The following is a 12,132-nucleotide window of genomic DNA, read 5'->3' as shown; positions in this document are numbered from 1 at the left end:
TGGAAGAGATGCAAAAACATGGTATGCTATGAATTTCTAAACCTACTCCTTCAGCCATACCAAGGTAGAAAAAGAAGGGGATCGCCATGGAGACTGTACGTTTAACGCATGATGCATTGTTTCCACGCTTCACTACGTGCTGGAAAATAGTGTATTAGTCTCTTTTAGAGAAACCGTGTAGGATTAGATTTGTATCCCATATTCACCGTCCAAAAATATCATGGTCACTGCTCCTATGACCTAAACTTGTTGATGTGTACAAGTTTAGTGTTCAGAAATAATTTGACAAGATAGAGAAGTTAGTAATTCAGCAAAAATATGATAAAGTTGAAAAATTAAAATACATATAGAATAATATATAACCATTTAAGATTTTATTGAATTATTATATATCTATTTAGAATTTATACATATTCAATTAGTAAAAGGATATCAAACCTCGCTAGGAACTACACAGAAGACTTGCAAGGCAATATCGTGTGGAAGGATGAAAAAAAGCAAAAAGTGGAGAAGAGAGTGGGAGAGAGAGAAAAGTGGAGCAGCATAGAAGTAGGGTCGTATGCAGGTTGGGTTAGAGTGTGATGGGAGTAATTCAGATACAATCCATATTTGTATCAGGTCAATAATTGATACCCAAATTTAATCTAATTCCCTTCAAGTTGAATTAGGTTGAATTTTGTATTAATTTTATATATTCATCTAACCTTTTGGGTCAATAAGGTCGAAAATAATTCAGACACACACACACACACACATATATAAAGTGACACCTCCACAATACCACCAAGCCTAAATGGTAACATGTATAAAAATTTATATGATAAGAAATATGGTCCAAAATCTTTTTTTATTTATTAAGCAAAATAATATTTTTATTTATTAAATTAAAAATATTAATTTAATAAATAAATTTAATATTTTTAAAAAAATAAAATAAAATTATTTATTTGTGATGAAAAGTTTATGTCATAAATATTTTCATCACAAAAAATATATTATTTATGATAAAAATTATCGATCACAAATAATTTTAAAAAAGATTTTAAATTTTAAAAAAAATAAATTATTTACGATGAAAATCTTTCGTCACAAATAAATTTATTTATGACAATACTCCATCGTAAATAATTCCATCATTAATTAAAATATAATATTTTAAAAAATAATTTATAAATATATATTTTTAATTTATATTTTTAATATTTTATATTTATAATCTATAAAATAAAAATAAAAATTCACACAATAAATCTATTGGGTATAAAATACCCTCAGCCGAAGTTCTCAACAGGATTGACCCTCACGGGCTCGTCTCCAACTCCAACACCAACTTCAACTACAAGGAAGGCTCCGCCCGGACTCCTACGGGAGCCGGGCTCCGTCACCGACTTCGACTGCAAGCGGACTCCGCCCGAACTCCTACGGGAGCCAGGCTCCGTCACCAACTTCAACTGCAAGGAAGGCTCCGTCCGAACTCCTACGGGAGCCGGGCTCCGTCACCGACTTCGACTGCAAGCGGACTCCGCCCGGACTCCTACGGGAGTCGGGCTCCGTCACCAACTTCAACTGCAAGGAAAGCTCCGCCCGAACTCCTACGGGAGCCAGGCTCCGTCACCAACTTCAACTGCAAGGAAGGCACCGTCCGGACTCCTACGGGAGCCGGGCTCCGTCACCAACTTCGACTGCAAGCGGACTCCGCCCGGACTCCTACGGGAGCTGGGCTCCGTCACCAACTTCAACTGCAAGGAAGGCTCCGCCCGGACTCCTACGGGAGTCGGGCTCCGTCACCAACTTCGACTGCAAGCAGACTCCGCCCGGACTCCTACGGGAGTCAGGCTCCGTCACCAACTTCGACTGCAAGGAAGGCTCCGTCCGGCCTCCTACGGGAGCCGGGCTCCGTCACCAACTTCAACTGCAAGGAAGGCTCCGCCCGGACTCCTACGGGAGCCGGGCTCCGTCACCAACTTCGACTGCAAGCGGACTCCGCCCGGACTCCTACGGGAGCCGGGCTCTGTCACCAACTTCAACCACTGGTAAGCTCCGTCCGGACTCCCACGGGAGCCGGACTTCACCCCTGACTTTGATTGCAGGAAAACTCCGCCCGGACCCCTATGGGAGCCGGGCCTCATCCCCGACTCTGGCTGCAGACAGACCTCGTCCGGACTCCTACGGGAGCCGGACTCCGCCCATAACTCCGACTGCAAGCGGACTCCGCCCGGACTCCTACAGGAGCCGGGCTCCGTCACCAAATTCAACTGCAAGGAAGGCTCCGCCCGGACTCCTACGGGAGCCGGGCTCCGTCACCAACTTCGACTGCAAGTGGACTCCGCCCGGACTCCTACGGGAGTCGGGCTCTGTCACCAACTTCAACCGTTGGTAAGCTCCGTCCGGACTCCCACGGGAGCCGGACTTCACCCCTAACTTTGATTGCAGGACAACTCTACCCGGACCCATACAGGAGCCGGGCCTCGTCCCCGACCCCGGCTGCAGACAGACCTCGTCCGGACTCCTACGGGAGCTGCCCATAACTCCGACTGCAAGCGGACTCCGCCCGGACTCCTACGGGAGCCGGGCTCCATCACCAACTTCAACCGCTGGTAAGCTTCGTCCGGACTTTCACGGGAGCCGGACTTCACCCCTGACTTTGATTGCAGGAAAACTCCGCCTGGACCCCTACGGGAGCTGGGCCTCGTCCCCGACTCCGGCTGCAGACAGATCTCATCCGGACTCCTACGGGAGCCGGACTCCGCCCATAACTCCGACTGCAAGCGGGCTCCACCCGGACTCCTACGGGAGCCGGGCTCCATCCACAACTCCAACTTTTGGTAAGCGCCGCTCGGACTCCTATGGGAGTCGGGCTCTGTCACCAACTTCAACTGCTGGTAAGCTCCGTCCGGACTCCTACGGGAGCCGGACTTCGCCCCTGACTTTGATTGCAGGAAAACTCCACCCGGACCCCTATGGGAGCCGGGCTTCATCCCCGACCTCGGCTAGAGGAAGACTTCGTCCGGACTCTTACTGGAGTCGGACTTCGGGCTCCTCTCAAGTGGATAACTAACCACCAAACACTCCAGCCGAACTTCAGCCGACGGGTCTGCACCCCCTGGTGCGACACAGCAACGGCCACGATCCTGCTCCACTTCCTGTAACGGATACTGCACGAATCTTCCATCCTCTGGCGAGTCACGACAACGGACGCCGCTCCACTTCCTGCGGCAGACACCACGTGGCGCGCTTCAGTGATGGCCACGGGTCCACTCCACTACTCCTCGCAACAAATCCCTCCTGACTGTGGGTGGCCCACTACCAGACGGTTATGAACGTCGCTATCAGTCTGTTGCGCCCTCCGTCTATAAAAAGGGGGACCCCAGATACGTTACTCTCGAAGCCTCATTTTCTATCCCAAAACTCTGCTAAAATTTTCGTTCGACCACTCCATTCTTGTTGAGGCAGAGAACTGACTTGAGCGTCGGAGGGTCTTGCTGGAGCAACCCCACATCCGGTTGAGACTTCTTGTGCAGGTCCCGGCGGCGACCGTGACTCCCTCGACTCCAGCTTCTCTGGCGCAAGCGGGTTTTCGCACCAACAAAATTCATAAATAAATCTGATCATTTCATTATATTAAAATATAATTATAAAATAATAAATTTAATTATTACAAAACATCCAAAATAAAAATAAAAAAAATACAAAGACAAGCAGCTGGCTGTCAAGCATCAGCATTTGGAGAAGAACGGATGGAGCATGATGGATCGACCTATTGCTACCTTATTAACTCTATCATCTGCTCCATCTGTGCCATCCGTTCTATCATCTGCAGCTGGAACAACTGGTATGAGTCAATGCGTACAGTTAACTCATCAGCTCGTTGTTGATCTTCATCAGTCTATTTCTATATCTCTGCCAATCGGGCATCATAGGCAGCATGGACGTTAGCCCTGGACGAGCATGAGGATGGGAAGACTCTGATCTCATGCTCCAGTCCTCTAACATAATAGGATCTCGTATCAAGCATCTGATCACGGATCTCATCATCTGTGGATACGATCGAGCTTTCAGGGATAGATTGGGATCTCATCTCTATCATATGATCCTGAAAATTAAAGTTATAGTTATTCGAAGTTTATACTGAAAATCAAAATATCAATGAAAAAATAGTTGAAAAAACTTACATAAGCTCCTGGCTCTCCACCGTCCACTCCCCTGACAAGATTAAGAAGTCAGTAATTTTGCAAAAATATGGTGAAGTTGAAAAATTAAAATACATATAGAATAATATATAACCATTTAAGATTTTATAGAATTATTATATATCTATTTAGAATTTATACATATTCAATTAGTAAAAAGATATCAAACCTAAAAACTATACAGAAGAGTTGCAAGGCAATATTGTGTGGAAGGATGAAAAGAAGTAAAAAGTGGAGAAGAGAGTGGGAGAGAGAGAGAGAGAGAGAGAGAGGTGGAGCAGCATACAAGTAGGGTCGTATGATGGTTGGGTTAGAGTGCGATGGGAATAATTCAAATACAATTCATATCTATATCAGATCAAAACATTGTACCCAAATCTAATCTAATTCCCTTCAAGTTGAATTAGGTTGAATTTTATATTAATTTTATATATTCATCTAACTTTTTGGGTCAAATAAGGTCAAAAATAATTTACACACACACATGCACATATATATATATATAAAGTGACACCCCCACAATAACATGAAGCCTAAATAGTAGTATGTATAAAAAATTATATAATAATAAATATGGTCCAAAATCTTTTTTCATTTATTAAGCAAAGAGATGCAAATATAGAGTGTTTTAAATCTAGCTTTTAAATATTCAAAACTACCTAACCCAAAATTTCATTATCCTCAACTAGTTATGTTAATAGCCTGCTACTAGCTTTAAATCTTATTGTCTTGACCTCTACTTGATTTATCCCTTCTTGCTCTTAACAACCTTATTTGTCTGAAAAAAACAAATAAAAGGATAAGCTTCACAGCTTGGTAAGTAACCATATATTATCTTATTGAATCAAGCATAAATTTTTTATAATTTAATGCATCATTAGAAAATAACTTTTATTACAAATTAAGCATTTCATAGACTTAATAATATATCAATCCATGATATGAAAATCCGATCATATATGCATAAATCATACCAATTCACAAATATAGTTCTAAGTATATAATTTAAATATAGTCTTAATTCTTGAAACCATTTCTACGTAATTAGAGAATTTTGTAATGACAGCATAATAAAATATGTTATGGAACCAATCGTGCTATTGCACATATACAAGTAATGCCAATTTTATAAAGTCATATCATGACTTTATCGTCTGCTTCATCTACGACATCCGCTCCATCATCTGGATCTGAAGCTGCTGATACTCATCGATACGTGCAACCAACTTCTGAGCTCGCTGCTCAGCCTGCTATCAATCTTCGACAGCCTGCCTCTGCACCTCCATCAGTCGAGCCTTGCACGCAGAATGGATGTCAGTCCTAGATGAGCATGAGGATGAGAGAGCAGTGATCCCATACCCTAGACCCCTAACATAACAGGGTCTCATACCAAACATCCGATCACAGATCTCATTATTTGTGGGTACGGTCGAGCCCTCAGGGGTAGGCTGGGATCTCATGTCTGTCATACGATCCTGAAAATTAAAATTAAAATTATTTTAATTTTTTAATAAAAATTAGATTGTAAATAAAAAAATAATTAAAAAAACTTATAAAGAGTTTCTGGCTCCCCATCGTCCACTCTCTCGATCGTCGCTGGTGCGTCTGCTGATAGATATCAATCCTACTAGAAAGCTCGTCACTCTCAACATCTCTCTGCAATTTGAGAATTAATTAAAAAAATTTTAAATAACTAGAGAATTATATGCTAATTAAAAATTAAAAATTATCTATCATATGCTCCATGTGATGAGCGAACGATCTCGAACCCCCATAATGCGACACGGTCTGTCTCATCCGATTCGTCGCATTTTGGGTACATCGTCTCTATAAAATTATCAATCAAATTAATAGATAACAAATTTAATTTAAGAATAAATGATTCGATCATTAAACTCTAAAAAAAAAAAATTTAGATGTGTAACCTGATATGCCGAATCCTCGTAATGCCTGCATATGGCAGTCCAATCATCCATGGTGATGCTGTCATAGGGCTGCTACCGTGCTGCCCCCTCCCCATGATTTTGCACCACCCGGTATCAATGCTAATGCATATGATGGTGATAATCCTTAAAATACAAGGATAGATGAGTGTCGACGGCTCGCCTCACATGATCCTCCTCAAAATCAACGTTGTCAAATACACCCAACTAATAATAAATATCAAAAGAATACTATGCAAATTAAATATTTACAATATAATTTATTTTACCTATAAGTGGGTGTAAAAAATCTCTCTCTGAGTTGGTAGAACATGACGTTAATCGAAGAGCATCACGGGGGCATAACTGCAGCATATGATGCCCAGCTCAGTCTGCCATGGCTCGCACCATCCCTTAATGGGTCTAGTGTAGCCGATTGGTATCTCGATCCGGAGATGCTATTCCAGGTGCTCGCATCTCCAATGCTTTAGAGCGAGGTTCTTCGATGGACCTCACCCTCGCCTTACTACCGATGAAGACTGACCTGAAACAACAATAAATAAATCATTAGTATAATCTAAATAAAAAAATTAAATTTTATTATATAAAAAATATAATAATACCATTGAGACCCATCTCACTGGGACCCGCCTCACTTGGACTTGCCAATGCAAGATTCTCTGACAATGGAGCTGGTGCGGCAATGGAGATCGGTGAAGGTGCCTCAATCTCTGAGGTAGACTGTGAACGCGAACATCATCATCTGTCTTCTGGTACCATATCTGCAATAATTAAGATATAAATAAATATAATATTAAATAATAATAATAAAAATTAAATAATATTTTAATAAATATAATTATATCGCATACCATTATTGCAAGAGAATATTGAACGAAGAATATAGATATACTCATCAATATTCGTATCTTCCTCGATGTGTAGATCCTCCGAATCACAGTAATCGATATATGTGTCATCTTCTATCTCATCGTCATTTATGAACTGATCGTCACCCTCCGACTCATCAAAATTAAATAAAAAATCAGCTTCAACTTTGTTGGATGACAGATCAGCCCTATTGAAAGGTGCCGTTACAAGTTCTTCATCAATCAAAAGCTCGGCTAATATTTATTCTTCTTGCTGAAAAGCTTCCTCTTCATGTAAATCTAACTTTTTATCCATCTCTAATCGGGTTGGTATATCATATACGTCTTTAAGTGTTATTTTTTGTACAACATGCCAATTATCTTGATACTTTAGATCCTTCAAATATATTACTTGTTTCGTTTGAGTTGCTAATATATACGGCTCATTTTGGTACATGTTCGTACAAAATTTACACTGATAAATTATAAATTGATATGAATATTGATCTTTTTATTACTAATATCTCACCATTCACATTGAAATAAAAATACAGAATTACTGGACCCATACTTCAGTTTTATGATATCTACCAGTACACCATAATAATCAATCTCTTCTTCTCCTTCATATCCTATTATAGCAATCCTACTATTTTGAATCCGTTGTTGCATCTCAAGCTCCTTTGTGTAAAATCTCATTGCTCCAATGATACAGGATGCGTAGTGATTAATCCTTCAATCGAGACCACATGCTAAATCATGCAACTCATCGGTCGCACCTACTTCTTTATTGAAATACTTATGTTTCATCTACATCATAACATAAAAAATTATGTTGATTCAAATAATATTATTTATAAGTAAATAAATAATGTATCACTAATACAACTTACAAGATCATCAAATTATTTTGTAAATTTTCTCCTATGTCGATCATCGGCATCCGTATTATTCTCTCTACATAGTATACTCTTGTGCTCACTATAAAAAGTTATGATTTTTAATTTTACATCGATATAAAAAAATTATTTAAAATATTAAACAGTATGGTAAGATGGTACTTACTCAACCCGCTAGACCGGCCCGGCCCCGTCCCCATCCCTGCCGGCCCCCTCCACGCCGGCCTGACCCGGCCCAGCCAGCCTGACCCGACCCAGCCCACCCCGTCCCCATCCCTGCTGGCCCTGGCCCGGTCCACGTCGGCCCGGTCCCATCCCCACTGGCCCGGCCTGACCCGGACCCATCCCCGCAGGCCCCGGTCCAACTCGGACCCGACCCAACCCAGACCCGAGCCGGCCCGACTCGGCCAGGCCAGGCCTGGCCCGACTCGATCTGCCCCGGCCTCGTCTCCACAGGCCCGGCCCCGTCCACGCCGGCCAGACCCGGCCCACCCGTCCACCCTAGCCCGACTCGGCCCACCCATCCACGCCGGCCCGACCCGACCCCAGCACCGTCCACGTCGGCCCGGTGGCCAGACAAAAGACCAAAAAAAAAATAAAAATGATTATTGACGGTGGATGAAGGTACCTCCGGCCCGGCCCCATCCCCGAATACGGCTCGGCCTGGCACCATCCCCGTCGGCGTCTCCCCCATCCCCGACGGCCCATCGGTGGCTCGGGAACACACCAAAAGAAAAAAAGCAGCTTACCTTATCGACGGACGGCTATTGCGATGGCGACGGCGACGGCAGTGAACGTGGCGGCCAGGAGAGAGGGGCAGAGCATAGAGGGGGACACGGGGGGGAGCATGCAAAACTGGAGTTGGGGGCATCGAAAAAAAAAATAGATTTTAGATGGGACTTGACGGGACACGACATATTAGTGACAAAAATTTTCGTTGCTAATAACAAATTTTTATCACTAATAATTTCAAGAAAAAAATAATTTATAATGAAACAAAAACGTTTCATCGCCAATAACATTATTAACGATGGAAATAATTTTTATCGCTAATAGTTTTCACCAAAAAAAAAATTACTGAAAAAAATATTTCCCCCCCAAAAATATTATTTATGATGAAAGCAAAAATTTTATCACTAATAAATTTTTTAATGATGAAAATTTTCTGTCGCTAATAGTTTTCGCCAAAATATTTTCTGGTAAAAAAGTTTTCCCAACAAAAAAATTATTTACAACAAAAACTTTTCATTGTTAATTAATTTATTAGCGATGAAAAAGATATTTCATCGCTAATAATTACTGAAAAAAATTCTCATTTTTTTAAAAAATTTGTGATGAAAAAAGCATGAGCAATGTGATGCTTCTATAGAAAAATAATATATATATATACATACATATATAATATATATATATAAATATATATATTTAATAATTTATATAATATATATAATAATCTAGAATCTCATTCAAAGGACTTATCCGATCCTACTAAATTGATGTGTAGATATATTTATATATATTATATATAAATATAAGTGCATAGCTATTGTGGCATTACAGGAAATAATTAACTTGTTTATTAAAGTGGATGCACAATCATTACCGCTCCGACAAAAGGCATAGCTTTGTTTATAAATTTATTGTAAATTATTAATCTGCTAAAAGTTGCATGCAATTATTGGAATATTTTTAGTACAAATAACTCTACTCACTAGAGATAAAATACTCAATTTAAAATGAATCACAATTTAAGTCAATTATTGTTAAGAATCATAAAGGGTTCAATTCACATTATTATACCAAAAAATTTAACAATGTGGAGGACTCTTCTCCTTGTACTACATTAGTATTCATTTTTTTTTATAGAGAAATAACATCATGTTTATTTTTGTAAATATACAAGTCGCCTCACCTTAACTCAACTAAGCTATGATCCCAAACTTATTAGGATCGAGTATATAAATTTTTTTTCTTCATTTCACTTGGTTTAGAGATATTAAATATCAATTCTTTTCATACCACTTCATCTATATATTGTTTGGTGTACTTTTTTATTTTTATATATAAATCACTCATTTGTATGGATGTATATATACTTTGGCCTGTATTCTATATATTTGAAGTATCTAAAATCATCATTCTCTAAACTTTATCTTAATTGATGTTATCTTTATTTTTTTATGAACAACTTCATTTTAATTATATTTTTTATTATATTACTACATATTCATCTTAATATTCTACATACTTTTCTTGTGCACATATTATTTTTTAAAAATTATCTAATATTTATTTTTATAAATATAAAAAAAATTACTATAATATATCCAAACATCCTTCAATAGAAAAGTTTTTTAAAATTTATAAAATTTTTAAAATTTTTTAAATATTAGTGATGAAATTTTTCATCATAAAAAAAGATATTAGCGATGGAGTTCATATTTTCCATTGCTAATAATCTAGTTTGTAAAATTTTATATTTTTTTATTTTTTAAAAATTGATGATGAAAAGTATTCATCATAAATAAGTGATGATTTTATGACAGATAATCAACTTAGCATCACAAATAGTAGATTATTTAACATAAAAAAATTTTATCACAAATTATCTTTTATTTTTAAATTTTTAAAAGAGGTTTATTAGCAATGGAAAAATCTGCTTCCGTCGTAAATGTGCTTGATGATTTATGATAAAAAATTTTTGCATCACTAATAGTATCATTTTTTAAAATTAAAATATTTTTATTTTTCACATATTAGTGATGAAAAATATTCATCATAAATAATCAATAATTTTTTGATGAAAAATAAATGTTCCATGTAAATAATAGATTATTTATGTTGTAACTTTTCATCATAAATATTTTGTAATTTTTAAATTTTTAGTTTTTTCTCATTATTTATGATAAAAATTTTTTATCATAAATAATCTATTATTTATGATGAAGCTATTATTTTTCATTATAAATATTTTGATTATCTATGAAGTATTTTTTTCATCACAAATAATTTTTAATTTTTAAATTTTTAAATTTTTAAATTTTATTTAAATATTAACGATGAAAGTTTCATCATTAATAAGTTTTATTTGTGACATAATTAAAATTTTCCTCACAAACAGTTAAATTATTTGTGACTGAAAACTTACATCACAAATAATCTATAATATTTGAAATTTTAAATTTTTTATTTTTCTTCAAATATTAGTGATGAAAATTCTTAGTGATAAATAATAGTTATTTGCAATAGAAAAGCATTTTTTATCATAAAAATTTGAATTATTGATGATAAAAATATTTTTATTGCTAATATTTGGATATTTAAAATTTAAATAATATTTTATTATTTATGATGAAAAAATCATCAGAAATAACATTTATTTATGATGAAATTCTATTTTTCATCGCTAATATTCTTTATTGGTGATAAATTATTAAACTATCGTAAATATGTTTTTTTATCGATGAAAATTTTGATACGTTGCAAATAGGTTTATTGGGGATGGAAAAATTTTTGTCGTAAAAAAAATCATCATAAAAAAGTTATTTTCTTGTAGTGAATAAAAAGAGATAAAAAAAATATTACCGCTTCCATCGAGATCATGGTCATGCTACTGAAGAGCGTCGACAATTATAAGATGAAATTGAAGTACTAATCCATCAAGGTTATCTCAACAAATATATTCAAGATCGGACAAATCAAACTGCTAAACAACATCAGAGGATTGATAGTGAAATAAGCTCAATAAGCCCACTATTGGGGTCACTAATGTGATCTCAGGTCTTGATGGAGCTCGGGGAGCAACTGAAGCAGCTGAAAGCTGTTCTTCAAAGTGGCAACATACTGATAATATAATTTTATTTTTTGATGTTGATGTTGATGGAGTCCAAACTTCTTATAACGATACTGTTGTTGTCTCTATGATCATAACAAAATATGATATAAAAAAAATACTAGTTGATAATAGGAGCTCTACTGATATATTATTCCATAATGTATTTCAAATAATAAATATTCTAGATCAGTTAAAACAAGTCAGTGCTCTGCTAGTTGAATTCTCTGAGAATTTTGTAGCTATGGAAGGAAAAATTACTCTACTAGTCACCACAGGAAGAGAACCTCACCAGTCCACTGTATGGCTCACTTTTCTAGTTATCAAAATATTATCAGCTTACAATACTATTCTTAACCGACCAGGACTTAATGCTCTCAAAGTTGTGGTTTTCGCTTATCATTTGCTAGTCTGATTCCC

At 37.2% G+C, this 12,132-nt stretch overlaps 1 protein-coding gene across 1 annotated transcript in view; it reads left to right on the top strand.

The window, feature by feature from the left end:
• Positions 1 to 12,132, top strand: part of LOC105060797 (disease resistance protein RPM1-like) — a 70,970-nt gene that overhangs the window by 548 nt on the left and 58,290 nt on the right. The window lies entirely within an intron of this gene.

The sequence above is a fragment of the Elaeis guineensis genome, chromosome 1, assembly GCF_000442705.2.
Source record: "Elaeis guineensis isolate ETL-2024a chromosome 1, EG11, whole genome shotgun sequence".
Classification (NCBI taxonomy): Eukaryota; Viridiplantae; Streptophyta; class Magnoliopsida; order Arecales; family Arecaceae; genus Elaeis; species Elaeis guineensis.
The sequence above is the reverse complement of the archived record's forward strand: the minus strand, read 5'-3'. Positions and strand labels throughout refer to the sequence as shown.